The sequence below is a fragment of the Aquarana catesbeiana genome, linkage group LG01 (genome assembly GCF_042186555.1).
Source record: "Aquarana catesbeiana isolate 2022-GZ linkage group LG01, ASM4218655v1, whole genome shotgun sequence".
Classification (NCBI taxonomy): domain Eukaryota; kingdom Metazoa; phylum Chordata; class Amphibia; order Anura; family Ranidae; genus Aquarana; species Aquarana catesbeiana.
In genome coordinates, this window is record NC_133324.1 from 670,984,308 (window position 1) to 671,004,388 (window position 20,081).

Below are 20,081 nucleotides of genomic sequence, written 5' to 3' on the forward strand. Positions count from 1 at the left end.
CACAAAGTCCATGTACGTAATAATTTATCTCAGCCAAATGTACATTTTCCCACAATACCTAGCCCCCCTAAACTAACCAACTATGCCCCACACACACACTAGTTGCTTACTACCCTTGTCTTATAGTCATGGCCTGCTGTGCTGTTTACCTACTCTCTATTTGCCTCACTTGTGCACTAAACCCTTGTAGACATCCATGGGGCCATAGAATTTCTAGTCCCAGAAGATGGACCCATACGAGTCTTTGAAGACTTGCTGCTCATGTGTGGCCAATGGTGAGAACTTTTCTCAGTCAGATTATTCCAAAAAAGATCAGAAGGTAGTTAGGGTAGGCAAGCATACTTCTATGTAAAATCACACTAACTCTTTAATAGGAATGACCATAACAGAACATGTGAACAGGCCCCAGAACATGCGAACAGTCAAAAAATTTGTTCGAACACGCGAACACCGTTAAAGTCTATGGGACCCGAACATGAATAATCAAAAGTGCTAATTTTAAAGGCTTATATGCAAGCTATTGTTATAAAAAGTGTTTGGGGACCTGGGTCCTGCCCCAGGGGACATGTATCAATGCAAAAAAAAGTTTTAAAAAGGGCCGTTTTTTCGGCAGCAGTGATTTTAATAATGCTTAAAGTGAAACAATAAAAGTGAAATATTCCTTTAAATTTCGTACCTGGGGCGTGTCTATAGTATGCCTGTAAAGGGGCGCATGTTTCCTGTGTTTAGAACAGTCTGATAGCAAAATGACATTTCAAAGGAAAAAAAGTCATTTAAAACTACTCACGGCTATTAATGAATTGTCGGTCCGACAATACACATAAAAGTTCATTGTTAAAAACGGCATGGGATTTCTCCACAGGGGAACACCGAACCAAAATGTAAAAAAAAATGGCGTCGGGGTCCCCCTAAATTCCATACCAGGCCCTTCAGGTCTGGTATGGATTTTAAGGGGAACCCCGCGCAAAATTAAAGAAAAAATGGTGTGGGGTCCCCCCAAAAATCCATACCAGACCCTTATCTGAGCACACAACCTGGCAGGCCGCAGGGAAAGAGGGGGGGATGAGAGAGCGCCCCTCCTCCCGAACTGTACCAGGCCACATGCCCTCAACATTGGGAGGGTGCTTTGAGGTAGCCCCCAAAGCACCTTGTCCCCATGTTGATGAGGACAAGGGCCTCATCCCCAAAACCCTTGGCCGGTGGTTGTGGGGGTCTGTGGGCGGGGAGCTTATCGGAATCTGGAAGCCCCCTTAACAAGGGGAACCCCAGATCCCAGCCCCCTGTGTGAAATGGTAATGGGGTACAAAAGTACACCTACCATTTCACAAAAAAAGTGTCAAAAATGTTAAAAATGACAAGAGACAGTTTTTGACTATTCCTTTACTTAAAGTCTTCTTCTTTCCATCTTTTTCGGGTCTTCTTCCTTCTTCCTTCCTTCGGTTTCTTCCTCCATCTTCTTCTTCCTCTGGTTTTCCCTCCAATCCCCTGCTTCTTTCTCCTGTGTTCTCATCCGGCAACTTCCTCCGCGGCGCCTTCTTCCCCGCTTTGTTCCTGGGCCACTCTGCATCCACGGGAGGCTCCCGCTGTGTGACGCTTCTCTTTTTCTGACACTTTTTATATAACGGAGGGCGGGGCCGCCCGGTGACCCCCCCTCTGACGCACGGGGACTTGACGGGGACTTCCCTATGGCTTTCCCCCGTGACGTCAGAGGGGGCGGGGTCACCCAATTACGTAAAGGGTAACCCTGTGGGGAAATCCCATGCCATTTTTATCAATTAACTTTTGTGAATTGTCGGACCGACAATTCATTAATAGCCGAGAGTAGTTTTAAATTACTTTTTTTCCTTTGAAATGTCATTTTGCTGTCAGACACGGGAAACATGCACCCCTTTACAGGCATACTATAGACACCCCCCAAGTATGAAATTTAAAGGAATATTACACTTTTATTGTTTCACTTTAAGCATTATTAAAATCACTGCTCCCAAAAAAATGGCTGTTTTTAAAACTTCTTTTTGCATTGATACATGTCCCCTGGGGCAGGACCCAGGTCCCCAAACACTTTTTATGACAATACTATGCATATAAGCCTTTAAAATTAGCACTTTTGATTTCTCCCATAGACTTTTAAAGGGCGTTCCGTGGCTGTCGAATTTGCCGCAAACACCCCAAATTGTTCGCTGTTCGGCGAACTGGCGAACAGCTGATGTTCAAACTCGAAGCTCATCCCTACTCTTTAACTAGCTCTAGCATACTTAACTAGCATTAGCATACTCCTAATACTTTACAGATTTACAGATTAGGCCCATATACACGCACCCAAGCAGGCTTGCAATGTAATATCTATAATTCAATAATACAAACTCATACTTGTATAAAAGCCAACTAAACTGTCAGCAAGCTTTGTATGCAATTAACCTTAAGCAACTGAAATGTACATGTTTGTTCTAAGTAAATAATTCACCCAGTAGTGAGCAAATGATAAATATGACAGCCGTAAAGCTTGTGCATTTAAACAAAAGTCAGCAATAATTTCTCCCATATTTCTTCATGATTTTAACATCTTTATCTCTTGTAATTCATTGCAGTCAAAATCCAGAGAGCACTTTAAATGGTCACTAAAAGTGTACTTCCAGTTAGTCAAAGAAAAAGCAAACTTTCATGAAGGGACAACTCGGGAGAGGAAGTGGATCTGAAAAAATGTGAAGGAAATATAGTGGTTACCTTTTATGAAAAAGGGGTGTCAGTTGAGGTAGGGTGGACTTGAGGGGTTGTTATGAGAGTTTGGTCTAGGCTCAACCATTCCAGAACCTACAGTGAACCTGAGAAGTAGTCCTCCTCTTTGTATTTTCCAGCACTTAATCAGGCCAATTGTCATACAGGTAGGGGGTTTTTGGCTTCTAATAAATAGACTTGTGCACAACGGGAAACTTCATATAGTTTTGGTTTGTTGTCATTCGTAAAATACATAATTTCGTTCAGTTATATTCATTATGTTACGTTAATTCATTTTCGGATAATTCTTTATTATTCGTAGAGTGTTGATATTTGTTATACTGAATCTCAAATCTTTTCGAATTCATTTGTTATATCCGCTATAATTTCATTCATATTCGTTGAAATTCGATATATATGTATGTATATATATTCGTGATAATGATTCATAGTTTGTAAAGTCGTTTGTTTATTGAATCTATTAATACACACAATAACAATATCAGCTGATTGTACTGTAAGATTTACTTTGAGTTGACCTTTTGTTTCATTAGATCTTTAACGAATTACTGAATCATGTCGTATTCATTGTTATATTCATTATAATTACTTTCGTATTAGTTGAAATTCATTATTTTTTTTTTATTATTTTTTTATTTGGACATTCGGATGCATCCAAATGTCCGAAAAATGCAAAATTCAGCCGAATTTCGATTAGTTACGAAATGTATTGCACATGTCTACTAATAAATAAACAGGGGAGTTTTGGTCAAGGGAACACATTTGCTGGTATGAAGACCTCTAGTGTTTAGAGACTTGATTCTTTCCTTGGGGCCAAGTTTACAGGGGATTTTGGTTTTCAATAAGAGGTCCTAATGATGAGGTATGCCCCTGAGGTAAGACTGAGTATAGATTTTGGGTACAAATCACTTTTAACCACTTCCCGCCCGGCCTATAGCGGATTGACGTCCGGGAAGTGGTTCTGTTATCCTGACTGGGCGTCATATGACGTCCAGCAGGATAACATGCCGCCGCGCCCACGGGGGCACGCATCGCGGCGATCGGTGGAGCGGTGTGTCAGCCTGACACACTGCTCCACCGATCTTGGTAAAGAGCCTCCGGCGGAGGCTCTTTACCACGTGATCAGCCGTTTCCAATCAAGGCTGATCACGATGTCAATAGGAAGAGCCGTTGATCGGCTTTTTCCTCACTCACGTCTGACAGACCCGAGTAGAGGAGAGCTGATCGGCGGCTCCCCTGACAGGGGGGGTCTGCGCTGATTGTTTATCAGCGCAGCCCCCCCTCAGATCACCACACTGGACCACCAGGGATCGCAACTAGGACCACCAGGGAAGGGGCAACATGTGGATGGCCATGGGGTACATACCTGGCCATCCACATGTTGCCCCTTCCCTGGTGGTCCCCAATCTGTGCCAATCAGTGCCCACAAATGGGCACTGATTGGCACCATTATGTTTCAGTTATGCCCAGCAATGCCACCAATAAATTTTATCAGTGCCACCAATCAGTGTCATCAGTGCCACTTGTCATTGCCCATCGGTGCCACCTGTCAGTGCCCATCTGTGCCCATCAGTGCCCACCTATCAGTGCCCATCAGTGCCACCTATCAGTGCCACCCATAAGTACCCATCAGTGCCACCCATATGTACCAATCAATGCCACCTACGAGTGCCCATCAGTGCCACCTATGAGTGTCCATCGGTGCCACCTATGAGTGCCCGTCAGTGCCGCATACCAGTGCCACCTACCAGTGCCCATCATCAGTGCCCATCAGTGCCACCTCAATAGTGCCACTTCATCGGTGCCCATTAGTGCCGCCGTATCAGTGCCCGTCAGTGCAGCCATATCAGTGCCCATCATTGAAGAAGAAAATATACTTATTTACAAAAAATTTTAACAGAAACAAAGAAAAGCTTGTTTTTTTTTTTTTAAATTTTCGGTCTTTTTTTATTTGTTGCGCAAAAAATAAAAACCGCAGAGGTGATCAAATACCACCAAAAGAAAGCTCTATTTGTGGGAACAAAATTATAAAAAATTAGTTTGGGTACAGTGTAGCATGACCGCGCAATTGTCATTCAAATTGTGACAGCGCTGAAAGGTGAAAATTGGCCTGGGCGGGAAGGTGTCTAAGTGCCTGGTATTGAAGTGGTTAAACATTATAGGACTGAAGACCCCCTTCCTAATAATCTTTTCAATGTTATTGTGTAGATTTTGCTTTTTGTTTTATATATTAATTAATTTAATTGATTTTGTTAATAAAATGGCTGGTGTAGTCAACTAAATCCATGTCATGTAGTTATCATCTTTATTTGAAACACATTTTAAGAGATAAGAGGGCATTTACTGATACATCCTTCAGCCATGAAGCCTTTGCTATGAAACTGCATCTTTCTCTAAATAACATTCAACATTCTGAGGCAGCTGTGAATCAGATTTCTGCCTGTGAGAAATTTCTTTAGTACTGACAATTTACATCAGGATTTCTGTATGTGATAGGCAGCCAGAAGCCTGCAGAATGTATGTTTGAAAATATCACTACTGTATATCAAAGAGGGGTTCTCAGATTACCATCAAAAGTCTGGGATTGATGGGTTCACTCCAGCAATTTCTAGAGAAAAAACTAAAGTAACAAGTAAGTCAGTTTTTTTTTTTTAAATATACATCTCTAAATTTAGCTACCAACCAGCTCATGGGTGATTTTTGCCTCCCTGCTACACACAAAAATAATTGATTGATAATTGAACATCATTCCTTCTTATAATGCTATTTAAATTTGTATCTAATATCTATAGTACTTTCTGAGTCAACTGGGAACAAGTGTGTAAATAATGAATTATTATTTAACTTTAATTTGACTTATTTGCTGCATTATTGTTCAAGGGCAGTGGCCCAGAAAGAACTAAAGGCAAAGGATTAGCTCAAATGTCATGATGATCAGCAGGCAGTCAGAAGAAGGTAAACAATAGTAGCCTCCATATTTCTGGAGTAGCAGTCATATATGATATTTATATTTTCCACAATTGAGTTTCAGTTTATAGAGGCTGGACAAAGTAAAAAGAGTCTTTTTAGGCATCTGCCTATATTTTGCCACTTGGGCCCCATGCCCGTAGAAAAAATAACACTTTTAATTTTTTACTTATGCCCTTGTCCTTTTCAGCCAACGTGTCCATGCATATTGTGGCATTTGAATTCATATTTTAGAGCAGAGTTTAGGGGTAAAAAGGCCCCAAACCCTGCATTTGGAGAGTAGCTTACTGGCATAATTTACGCACATATGTATAAATGTACATAAACAAGTGTGCACAAAGATTCATTACATTGCCCAGAATAAATGAATATTCTGGCCAATAGGATGAGTTTACGCTCATACGCTTCTAAATGCCATATGCCTTTAAACGCACATAAATTTCTCTAATTACATGCAAAATTAGTATTTTTTTATGTTTTATCTTTCTTCCAGCTCCTTGCAGAAAGATCCAGTGTAGATAAGAGTATTTTAATACACCTGTTTACATGAAGCCTAATTTAGCATAAACAGCTTTTTCAGACCTCAGAATTGAATGCATTGGCAATTTAAATGTACTATTATATCTAATTAAAAATTATATTGTAATTCTGTGCTTAGTAAATACAACATCCCATACTGCAGGTGAAAAATTTAGTATTTTAGAGTTCGACTGTGACTCTGTAAGCAGCCGCAAATTATGATGGATTAGTAAATTTTTCCAGAGTGTATAGGAATGGCTGTTAATGTAATCTTACAGGTCACACTGTATGTTCTAAAAACATTTTTTTTTCTATTTTATTATTTAATTGTTGACATATTTACTTGTACCAATGCAAATATTCTCTTTGCGATGGAAAAATTATTTTTCACCATTAAGACTTGATAAAATGAATGTATTAATTGCTTTTCTTCAGAATAATGTTGTTTCAGATGGTGTATAAAAAAAAAAAATAATTCCTTTCAAAAGGCTCAACAGAACAATCCTCTGCCTATTATAATTCCTGCAACTCCTCAAGCAGTCAGCATGCACACACACATTTACTTATAACTAGAGAATTCATCTTCTCAAAAGCAGAATCAGATTAGAAGCTCTCCAGCACGTTCTGCATCTCTTCAACAGCCGTTATTCCTTAATGGAAATAATGACAAGAGCATCAGGGATAAGCGTACCACAGGGTCCATCTACACACAACGTAGATTTTATAATTAAAGGCCGGCTCTCAATAAATACTGAATGAGGCTGACTTCTTGCCTTGTAAGTGATACAATTTCCCTGCAATATCCCTAGAAATACAAATCAATTATTTTAGATAAATATCAGTGGATGAGGAAATAATTATTGAAAATTCAGAGGCAATATACTAATCTTCTAAAAAATATCAAACACAGAAAATGTAATTATAGCACGTTTATATAGCATAGAATAATGTGATGAGCATTATAAAGACATCATATAGGTAGTCAGGAGATGTTTTGGATATCAGATTGAGTTATAAAGGTACAGTAATGGAACCTTAAAATATGCTCTCAGTGTTAGGCAATTGTTCACATTTCTGATTGGATAATTAAATCATTCTCTTCAATGCTGTGCTGATCTATTTTAAATCCTAATAAGTGTTGCCTCTCTGTTCACTGACATGTGAGATGCAAGATTGGAGTTATGGTTGTCTGTGATTCCCTATGAAAAAGGAATAACGCTTAAACATAATGGATGTCAAAGTAGTTCTAAATCCAAAATAATTGACATTTAGTTTACTGGGTGTTCTAAACAATTGCATTTCTTTTTTCATAACATGCTGTTTTTATCCCATTTTTGTCCATTTTTTTCTGTTCTGCTGATCTCCTCTAGGCTCTTTTAGGAACTTCGGGGTTGATTTATTAAAGGCATATAAACTGTGCACTTCTAAAAGTGCAGTTGCTTAAAAGCTTAGTAAATTAGCAAAAGCTCTGCTGACTTACATCATCCAATCATGTGCAAGCAATGATGTTTTTTTCTTTGCATGTGTTTGAGCATTCTTTGTAATAGTGAAGCTTTAATCCATTTACAAAGCTCTGGAGCAACTGCATCTGCAAAGTGCACAGTCTAATGCCTAATAGTAAATCAACCACTGTCTAAATAAATAAAAGCTGATCATTTCATTGACCCCTACCGGTGTTAAGTAGTTTGTCTCATCCATGTAAACTGATACATTCTGCTGGGGAGCTTGTGCTTTTGAAAAACAAAGGACTTTCTGACTGGATAACCAGATAAAAATAGAAGAAAAAAAGCCTAAAAAAGGAAACGAATACAGCCATCACATCTAAGCATTGGCTAGCTGCAATATAATAAATGTTTGCTTTTGGTTTTAAAACTGCTTTAACCACTTCCCGACCGGGGCGCGCTGATGTACGTCGGCAGAATGGCACGGCTGGGCAAATGGGCGTACCTGTAAGTCCCATTGAATTCCCTGCACGCGCCGGCCGGGAGCTCCGTGAGTCGGGTCGCGGGTCCCGCAGACTCAATCGCCGCAGGGATATCCGAGATCACCTCACGGAGAGAACGAGAAGATGCTGATGTAAACAAGCATCTCCCCATTCTGCCTAGTGACAGTGTCACTGATCTCTGCTCCCTGTCATCGGGAGAAGAGATCAGTGAAGTGTCACAGCTAACCCATCCCCTCTACAGTTAGAAAACACTCTCTAGTACTGACTTGACCCCTCCCCACCCCCTAGTGGTTAACCCCTTCACTGCCAGTGTCATTTACACAGGAATCAGTGCATTTTTATAGCACTGATTGCTGTATAAATGACAATGGTCACAAATATGTGTCAAAAATGTCCGATGTGTCCTCCATAATGTCGCAGTCACAATAAAAATCGCTGATCACCGCCATTACTAGTGAAAAAAAAATTATTAATAAAAATGCCATAAAACTATCCCCTATTTTGTAAACACTATAACTTTTGCGCAAACCAATCAATAAACGCTTATTGCGATTTTTTTAAACAAAAATATGTAGAAGAATATGTATCAGCTTAAACTGAGGAAAAAAATGTTTTTTTTTAATTATTTTTTGGGGATATTTGATATAGCAAAAAGTAAAAAATAATGCGTTTTTTTTTTCAAAATTGACGCTTTTTTTTGTTTATAGCGCAAAAAAATAAAAACCGCAGAGGTGATCAAATACCATCAAAACAAAGCTCTATTTGTGGGAAAAAAGGACATCAATTTTGTTTGGAAGCCACGTCGCACAACCGCGCAATTTTCTGTTAAAGCCACGCAGAATCGCAAAAAGTGCTCTGGTCAGGCAGGGGGTAAATTCTTCCGGGGCTGAAGTGGTTAATGTTGATCTGGAACAAGTATAGAGTTAAGAACATTTGACTTTCTCTTGTTTTAGTTCTGTGGCTGAAGTTTTGACAACCATAGACAGGCTAATAGCATTTTTTTTTCATGCCAGCTGTACATTAAATTAATAATTTGCAAAGTGAAATAAGAGGTTGCCATTGCTGTCCTCTTCTGAAAATGCTAGTTACCTAGTTGCTTTCTCATATTAGACATTTCACTTTAGTTCAATTTCAATTTTCATTTCACTGATTATCAGTGCCTTGATAATCAGTGCTGCCCCAACAGTGCCCAGCAGTGATGACAATCAGTGCCTATCAGTGATGCCAGTCAGTGCTGACTTTCAGTGCCCATCAGTGCTGCCCATCAGTGCCACCAATCAGTGCCCATCAGTGCCGCCTATCCATGCCGCCTATCTTTGCCCATCAGTGCTGCCCATCATTGCCGCCAATCAGTGCCCATCAGTGCTGCCTATCAGTGCCCATCAGTGCTCATCAGTGCTGCATATTAGTGCTGCCTATCAGTGCTCATCAGTGCTGCATATTAGTGCCTTCTCATCAGTGTTCTTCAGTGCCATGTCATCAGTGCCGCCTCATCAGTGTCTTTCAGTGCCGCCTCATCAGTGTCTATCAGTGCTACCTCATCAGTGTCCATCAGTGATGCCCCATCAGTGCCCATCAGTGACACCTCATTGGTGCCTATCAGTACAGCCTCATCAGTGAAGGAGAAAAATTACTTATTTACAAAATTTTTATAAAAGAAACTAAGAAAAACTTTTTTTTTTTAGATGTTGCCTTTTTTTTAGCAAAAAATAAAAAAACCCAGTAGTGATTAAATACCACCAAAACAAAGTTCTATCTGTCTCAAAAGAATTATACAAATTTTGTTTGGGTACAGAGTTGCATGACCGCCCAATTGTCATTCAAAGTGCGACAGCGCTGAAAATTGGCCTGAGCAGAAAGGGGGTAAAAATGCCCAGTAGGCAAGTAGTTAAACACCAGCAAGCAGCACTGCATTCCTCCATTGCTGCTCAACAACTACTATCAAGTTCTCACCATGTGAACCGTTCAATACTGGTTCTAATATACAGCATCTCACAAAAGTGAGTAAACCCCTCACATTTTTGTAAATATTTTATTATATCTTTTCATGTGACAACACTGAAGAAATGACACTTTGCTATAATGTAAAGTAGTGATTATACAGCTTGTATAACAGTGTAAATTTGCTGTTCCTTCAAAATAACTCAACACAAAGCCAATAATGTCTAAACCTCTGGCAACAAAAATGATTACACCCCTAAGTGAAAATGTCATAATTGGGCCCAATTAGCCATTTTCCCTCCTCGGTGTCATGTGACTTGTTAGTGTTACAAGGTCTCAGGTGTGTTAAATTTGGTGTTATCGCTCTCACTCTCTCATACTGGTCACTGGAAGTTCAAGATGGCACCCCATGGCAAAGAACTCTCTGAGGATCTGAAAAAAAATTTTTTGTTCTACATAAAGATGGCCTAGGCTATAAGAAGATTGCCAAGACCCTAAAAATTAGCTGCAGCACGGTGGCCAAGACCACACAGCAGTTTTACAGGACAGGTTCCACTCAGAACAGGCCTCACCATGGTCGACCAAAGAAGTTGAGTGCACATGCTTAGCATCATATCTAGAGGTTGTCTTTGGTAAAATAGATGTATGAGTGCTGCCAGCATTGCTGCAGAGGTTGAAGGGGTGGGGGGTCAGCCTGTCAGTGCTCAGACCATACACCGCACACTGCATCAAATTGGTCTGCATGGCTGTCGTCCCAGAAGGAAGCCTCTTCTAAAGATGATGCACAAGAAAGCCTGCAAACAGTTTGCTGAGGACAAGCAGACTAAGAACATGGATTACTGGAACCATGCCATGTGGTCTGATGAGACCAAGATAAACTTATTTGGTTTCCGATGGTGTGTGTGGCGGCAACCAGGTGAGGAATACAAAGACAAGTGTGTCTTGCCTACAGTCAAGCATTGTGGTGGGAGTGCCATGGTCTGGGGCTGCATGAGTGCTGCCGGCACTGGGGAGCTACAGTTCAATGAGGAAACCATGAATGCCAACATGTACTGCGACATACTGAAGCAGGGCATGATCCCCTCCCTTCGGAGACTCGGTGGCAGGCCAGTTTTCTAAAATGATGACGACCCCAAACACACCTCAAAGATGACCACTGCCTTGCTAAAGAAGCTGAGGGTAAAGGTAATGGACTGGCTAAGCATGTCTCCAGACCGAAACCCTATTGAGCATCTGTGGGGTATTTTCAAACGGAAGGTGGAGGAACGCAAGGTCTCTAACATCCACCAGCTCCGTGATGTCGTCATGGAGGAGTGGAAGAGGACTCCAGTGGTAACCTGTGAAGCTCTGGTGAACTCCATGCCCAAGAGGGTTAAGGCAGTGCTGTAAAATAATGTTGGCCACACAAACTATTGATGCTTTGGGCCCAATTATGACATTTTCTCTTAGGGGTGTACTCATTTTTGTTGCCAGCGATGTAGACATTAATGGCTGTGTTTTGAGTTATTTTGAGGGGACAGCAAATTTACATTGTTATACAAGCTGTACACTCACTACTTTACATTGTAGCAAAGTGTCATTTCTTCAGTGTTGTCACATGAAAAGATGTAATAAAATATGTACAAAAATGTGAGGGGTGTGCTCACGTTTGTGAGATACTGTAGGTAATCTCAATTTGGTTACTTTCTACTTTCACTTTTTCGCCCTAGTTCATGCCAATGAAATTTTCCTGCTTTTTGGCTGTTCAAAATCGCACAAGTCGAACCCTATTTTCAGCAATGGAACCATTCAAATTGTAGCAAATCAAGTCGCAGTGACTTTAAAAAAAGGTTCATGCACTACTTTTCTGTGATTTCATTGTGACTTGCATTGATTTCTGTTAAACGAAGTAGCAAGCCGCAATGAAATCAGAGATCCAAATCGCACAGATCTGCAGCTTTGAAATTGCAATGAAGTAGTGCGATTTTGATGCCAGACTGGTGTATACCACGGCTTCATCATAAACATGGTACAAACTTTGGTTGTTATTCATTATCTGATACAGATCTGTAAAGCCATTGTTTCCCCGGAGTCCATCCAATTTTTAGCCCGTGTTGAGGTATGTTTCTCTGTGCACCATTCCCCACATGCTGTCTAATGTTAAGAGATGAACACAGCTGCTTTTGCTGCTCAGATACAAATATGACCACTATAGAAATCAATGAGTTTTACTGCTGTCACAACCTTTGTCTTGAATATAGTATTTGCAGCTGCTGCTCTCCTCTATATGCAAACATCACAGAAATGAACAAAACTACTTAATTAGCCTGAGTTAACCACTGATTCATGAGTTCAACCATTGTGATCACTCTTGTTAGGCTGGCCATGGAAGCCTCTTTTTTCTAATAAGTCAGAGGGTTGATAGAAAAAAAACAACTGAAATCCTCCCTGCTGTGCCATTGTATTCTGACAAAAGGGACTCCTCCTATGTCAGAAGACACTGATAAGCAGCTGTAGTCTATTGGCTGCAGCAGTCTGATCAAAAATGTTTTCAAAAAATTCTGTTTGACAGAAGTCAATTGTTAGATCGATTTCTGTCGAGTGGGAAAAACCATAGCTGGATCACAATTCCTCCGGTCCCTGCTGAATTAGTCGAACTTCAATCTATCTATGAACAGGTTAAGGCTTAGGCTGTAATCACACCTGTGCAGAGCAACTTTCAGTTGTTTTTATTTGAGAGTTTTTAGAAGTGTAATACAAGCATTTTAGAAGCTTATTGCACGCGTTTTACAGCTTTATGCATTTTTGTTTAGCCAATAGAAAGCACTAGGTGGAGTAGAGGTGGAGGAGGTGAGGGGTGGAGAGTTTTTGAAAAATTCTGGAAAGAAAATGAAAATGTTATTTTTGTTTTTACACAAAGTTGTCAATTATCAATGGAGTTGTAAAGTCAGAAGGTTTTTGATCTTAATGCATTCTATGCATTAAGATCAAAAGCCTTCTGTTTGCAGCAGCCCCCCTACTTACCTGAGCGTATCTCTCTCCAGCAATGTCCACGAGTGTCTCGGGGGGGGCACAGCTCCCTGTCTAAATGGACACAGGAAGCTGTGACTCGGCCCCATAGCAAGCTGTTCACTGTGGGGGCACTCACCAGGAGGGAGGGGCTAGGAGCACCGAAGAGGAACACGAGAAGAGGAGGATCTGGGCTGCTCTGTGCAAATCCACTGCAACAGAGCAAGTAAGTATAAAATGCTTGTTATTTTTATTGAACAAAAACAAGACTATACAATCACTTTAAGATATTTCTATCACACATCACTGGCATACATAGACTTACAATCCAAAACACATTCTACTACTCCTCCTGAATATGAAGATGCCATATGTGTAAGACTTTTTCACAGCCTAGCCACACTGAGGGGCCCAAAATCCTAGGAGCATCTTCAGGGCAACTACATTGTCATTTCATTTCTTGACTACCTATTACATTTTTGGAGGCCCTGGAGCACCAGGACAGTGTAAACGCCCAGAAAATGACCGCATTTTGCAAAGCCAACACCCAAAGTAAGATGAGACTTTTGAAAACTTAATTTTTTGTCACAAATGATAGTAACCAGTTATATTATGTACAGTAAGGAAAGAATCCAGGCCTTTTTTAAAGCAATCTACTGAGCTGGTCAAAACCACCTCTGGAGGGAGTCTATTCCACATTTTCACAGATCATATTGTGACGAAACCTTTCCGTATTTGGAGATGAAATCTTTTTTCCTCTAGACGCAAAGAGTGCCCCCTTGTCCTCTGTGATGACCTTTAAGTGAATAACTCAACACCAAGCTCACTGTATGGGCCACTTATGTATTTATACATGTTGATCATAGCCCCCTTAATCTCCTTCTTAATAAACTCCATTCCCTTGGCCTCCAAGATTCTGCTCTAGCCTGGTTCTCTGCCTACCTATCACAGCGCTTTCAGTGTTACCTACAACTCTGCCTCCTCCTCTCCATTGCCCCTTTCTGTGGGGGTCCCCCAAGGCTCTGTTCTTGGACCCCTTCTCTTCTCTATCTACACCTCCTCCCTTGGTCACTTGATAACCGCCCATAGCTTCCAATACCACTTATACGTCAATGACGCCCAAATCTATATGTCTACTCCTCACCTTACTCCTTCAGTCTCCTCTCGCATTACTAACTGACATATCAGCATGGATGTCGCACCACTTCCTTAAACGAAATGTCTCTAAAACTGAGCTACTAATATTCCCCCCCGCCTGTGCCCCCCTCCATGACTTTTCCATCAAAATCAACAATGTAACCATCAGGCCCTCCCCTCAAGCCAGGGTACTAGATGTAATCCTAGACTCTGACTTGTCCTTTCAGCCTCAAATCCATTCATTGTCAAAAGTTTGTAGACTTCACCTCTGTAATATCTCTAAAATTCGCCCGTCTTTAACAAATGAAACCACAAAGCTCCTCATTCACTCCCTTGTTATCTCTCGCCTTGACTATTGCAAATCCCTTCTCACTGACCTACCTCTCCATAGGCTATCCCCTCTTCAGTCTATCATGAATGCTGCTGCCAGGCTTATTCATCTTACCCATCTTTCAGCATCCGCCAACCCTCTCCTCCAATCCCTACACTGGCTCCCAATCGCCCAGCGAATTAAATTCAAAATACTAACCACAACATACAATGCCATTCACAACTCTTCCCCGAGCTACATCACCAATCTTGTCTCCAAATATCACCCGAACCATCCTCTCCTCTCCTTCCAAGACCTCCTATTCTCAAGCTCCCTCATCTCCTCCTCCCATGCTTATCTCCAGGATTTCTCCGGAGCCTCTCCCATCCTCTGGAACTCGCTACCTCAACCTGTCCAGCTATCCTTTACTCTTGCTACCTTCAGGCGATCCCTGAAAACTCATCTCTTCAGGGAAGCCTATCATACCTCCAGCTAATCTTTTACCACTTCCATCAGCTCATTCCCTACAATTATAACCTTTTGTACCACCTGCCCCACCCTATTAGATTGTAAGCTCTTCTGAGCAGTGCCCTCTTAATCCTCTTGTATTTTATTGTATTATAACTGTATTGTCTCCCTTTTATATTGTAAAGCACTGCGTAAACTGTTGGCGCTATATAAATACTGAATAATAATAATAATTACCCAAAACCTTTTCTTATTTCCTACTTTTGTCAGGTTTTGTACGGCTAAATGCGGCTTTGATTAGAGCGATCCCTCCTTAGTTCCTGTGCAGGAGATCCCTGAACAGTTTCACTGGAGAGAAAGTAAGGGGAAATCTGCAACAGGGACACAAAGAAGAATATTTTGAAAGGGGTACCCTTACTTTATTAAAAGATAAACAAAAAAAAAATTCTGCATGTGTTGCTGTTGGAGAGTTCCCCTAACTTCCTATCTGGCAAAATGTTGTAAGCAGGACAGAAAGTGAGGTTAAATATCTCAACCGGAGCCCTGAATAGCAATAAAAAAATTACAGGTGTTCTAACTTTTTCCAATCTATCCAAAACTAAGAAAAAAGTTTTGGCTGGACTTACACTTTAAGGCTGGGTTCACATTTGGTTTCCCTGCATCCAATTTGCATGACAGGAGAGTGTGCCTGGTTCGCAATGGAGCCAGTTCACATACCTCCAGAGTGGCCACGTTCTGTGGTCTCCATTTGGAAAGGGTTCTGTGCATCTTTGGCTCTGAATCAGGTCCAAATTCAGGCATCGATGAACAGGGACGAACCGGAACCCCTGCTGTGAGCCGCGGCCGCAGCATGTGTGGACCCAACCTAATAGGGCGTACACACGGTCGGACTTTGTTCGGACATTCCGACAACAAAATCCTAGGATTTTTTCCGACGGATGTTGGCTCAAACTTTTTTTGTCTACACACGGTCGCACAAAGTTGTCGGAATTTCCGATCGCCAACCACGCGGTCACGTACACCACGTACAACGAGACTAGAAAAGGCCGGTTCAGAACCAAGCGCGGCACCCTTTGGGCTCCTTTTGCTAATCTCGTGTTAGTAAAAGTTTGGTGAGAGACGATTCGCGCTTTTTCAGACTCGTGGCTTTCAGATCGTTTTCTGCCGTTCAGTTTGTGCTTGTGGGTTTGTATCTGCTCTTCAATGCGTGCAAGCAAGTTCCGCGTGACTTTAAGTAGTCATTGTTTTCTTGTTCGTTCGTTACTGGTTTTCAGGTCGCTCTTCACAGGCCTTGCTGTTCTTCAGTGCGTTCTGTAAGTTTTGTTCTGAGCAGCCGACCGTTTTCTAGCCATGTTGCGTATGCGTACTCCTCGTAGAGTTCGTGCTGTGCGGGGGCTTGGTGTTGGGGTCCTGACCTTGACACAAGTCCAGTCCATGAACAGGGTGGGGAGGAGTTCATGGACCAAGAATTGGTTGCTTCAGCGTGACCAGTTCTCTCATATGCCTTTGGTCCGTGAGATCCGTGAGAATAATCCTGATGATTTCAGGAACTTTCTCAGGATGACGGACCCCGTGTTTCACCGTTTGTTGGCTTCGCTGACCCCCTATATCAGCAGGCAGGATACCTGCATGAGGCAAGCCATCACTCCGGAGCAGAGGTTGGTCGCTACCCTGCGGTACTTGGCGACAGGGAGAAGCCTGCAGGACTTGAAGTTCTCGACAGGCATCTCCCCCCAGGCTCTGGGGATCATTATCCCAGAGACCTGTTCTGCCATCATCCAGGTCCTGCAGAAGGAGTATATGAAGGTAAGATTTTTATCCTTTAGTGTCACATTTTATTGTATTGAATGTTTGCTAATATATTGTATTTCTTTCCTCATTCCCTAATTACCATGATTGGAATATGCTGTGAATGTCCCCTTTTTCCTCATGCATGCTGGTTTTTTATGTAATTATTATTTTAGGTCCTTCATACATATTTGCCCTTCAATAACCTCCCCAGCATGGTCTTTCCTGGCCTATATTCACCTCATGTAGTCACTTAACAATGTATTTTATCAGCTCTATAGTAGTGCTTTACCCCAAACACCCCCTAAAATGTTTGGAAATGTTATTTTTGATTTAAATTCAGGCAGAGTGCCAGAGGCTTTTTTTTTTTTGGTGTCCCCAAATAATTTTTTGTAACCCTCCCTCCCCCAACTGCTACGTCAGCTGATCCCAATTCTCTATGTATCCTCAATCATCTATCTGCTGACTTTGCCAAACCCATACACACTATACCCACCTCTTTACTGGTCAGATTTATGGATGAATTGCCCAAAGCATGTAGTGCAAGGGCCTGCCTGTATACTTTCCAATGGTACTGTTTCAAGTTTTTGAAAAACTATTATTATCTTGATAGGTAATAGCAGAATGTCCAAATGTCCTCAAATGTGTACAATGTGTATTTATATCTTTGTATTATGACACTTCTTACCTGTCCAGTGGTCTGCCAATAGCGTAACTAAGGAGGGGCTGTTCCAAGTAATACCCATTATTTAGGCATTCAGCTCTCAATGAAGTGAAGAGGGTTACCTGTCCAAGATTCCCCCCCCCTATAATGTTAGAAATGGCCCATGAGAGAGGGGGGAGGGGGAATATGATAGGTGTACCTTATACTTTGGCCTTGTTAAATTCCCCTTACCAAATGCTATCTGGAGGTTGCCACATAATGTTTGTGCCTAATCTGCTTGCCATGTTTCTGTGAAAAAATAGTAATGTTTATTGTTTTTTCCTCAACAGTTTCCTTCCACGCCACAGGAATGGCAGACTGTGGCCTCCCACTTTGCCCAGCGGTGGGACTTTCCTAACTGCGGAGGGGCAATTGATGGGAAACACGTCCACATCGTCCCACCACCCAACTCGGGGTCGTACTATTATAATTACAAGGGGTTCAATAGTATAGTGATGTTGGCGGTGGTGTCGGCTAATTACGACTTCTTGTATGTGGACGTGGGGAAGAATGGCCGGATGTCCGATGGTGGAGTCATCGCCCAGACGGAGTTCTACAGGCGTCTCTAGAATGGCAGCTTGGACTTGCCAGCTCCAGAGGACAATGTTGAAGGACTCCCATTTGTGTTCATTGCTGATGAAGCGTTTGCGCTGGGGGACCACCTGATGCGGCCATTCCCAATGAGGACCCTCACCCCGGAACAGAGGGTTTTTAATTACCGGCTGGCCAGAGCCCGAAGAGTGGTGGAGAACACATTTGGAATCCTGGCCAGCCGGTTCCGCCTATTTATGACACCCATCCATATGGCGGAGTATAAACTGAACCATATTATACTTGCGTGATGTGTTCTCCATAACTTTTTAAGGAAACATTCGGCCAACTATGCTGGCTCAGTTGGGCCTGAGGCCGGAATCATACATCAAACCACACTGACGGCGCTTGAAAGTGGCCGTCCTGGCTTGCCCTCCCTGAGTGCCCGTGATGTCCGGTTACGCTACCTGGAGTTCTTTGCGGGTAGGGGGGCTATCAATATGCCAGACAATCTGTGAAGCCTTTTTATACTAAAAAAAAAAAAAAAAAAAATTCTTTGTGGACATTTACTGCTTGTGTTTGTTTTAGCTGACCCACTTGTAGTGCAAAGTGGATTTGCCCTTAGGAAATAACCCCCATTTTCTCAGAAAACAACAATTACATCACCCCAAAAGTGTTGTAGCGTTGAGACAATAATCCACACATTCTTGATTAACAATCTTTTTAATACCTGCACAATCACATGTGCATTTACCAAAGGTTTTTCAAACAAACCAACATGTTTGTGGTATACCAATTTTTGTGGTGGCATTATCAAAACTCAAAATGTCCATTTTACATAAAACATGTATGTGTAAAACCAACAAGAAAGACACAAATCTTGAACTTACAAAGTTCATATTTGGTAGAACTTGAAGGCAATATCAGACATGAGTATTTAGGAACTGTGTTTGATATTGCGTTCAGATGGGGTGAAGTCACCCCTGGAAAAGCCAAATTTGGAAGATGCACACAAATTTCCCAATGTCAACATGTGCTAGCTGCCATCACGGGGGATCAAGGGATGTGTTTTGGGGGAGAAACCCCTTCCTCACTGCTACTTTATTATTGAGGAAGGGGTTGCACCCCCAAAACGCGTCCATTGATCTCCCGTGATGGCAGATAGCACATGTTGACACACTGTGTGCATCCTCCAAATTTGGCTTTGGGAAAAATCACAAAAACATTTAGCACATTGTAGCACACAAAAGAAGAAAGTGATTTGGAGGAGTTTTAAACTCGCCCCAAAACATCAATGATGTTTTTATATTTTGGAATAACATCATTGATGTTTTGCTTGATGATTTCTAATTGTAAATTACACCCCATGATCTCCCCGATCAGGATCTGGGCACTTTCGGATGTGAAAGGATCTGGATCCACAACATCACGATCACCTAAAAAGAGAGGAACCCCAAAATAAATTTGGTTTAAAAAAAATGCCGCCATCCATCTCTTATCTGAGCCTGTGGTTGCAGACACTCACCTGTTGTGGTGACTAGTTCCACCACGTCTTCATCCTCCTGCTCAGCTTGTGTTGGGGGGAATTCCCCTTCTTTCAGAGGGGGGGGGGCTCTGGTCTCCTCAGATGAGGGGTGTCCTCCAAGTCTTTTATCCCCTATGTAAAACAAAAATGGTATACTTAGCACACAGATATTTAATGTCAGAACTATAAATAGGAAACATTGCTTGGAAGTGAGGTACAATTGTCTATTTTAGTACAGTTCCAAGATGTAGCTTTTTTAGTGTCCTTTGTCAACCCGGCAATACTTTACCTGTTTTGAACAAGCTTCACAGATGGAGACCCCCCTATAGTATACACTGGAGCACCTGTGTGGCCCCCCTAATAAAAATGGTGTTCTTTTGTTCCACACTAGTGCTCCAGTGTCCAGATGTGAAAACAGCTGCTGAGTGTCCTCTCCTTACACGGAATCTAGTTTGCATTTCATTCTAGTAACAAAGCCATCTACACAACCCAATTCTTTGAAGACAAATATAGGGCGTCAAAA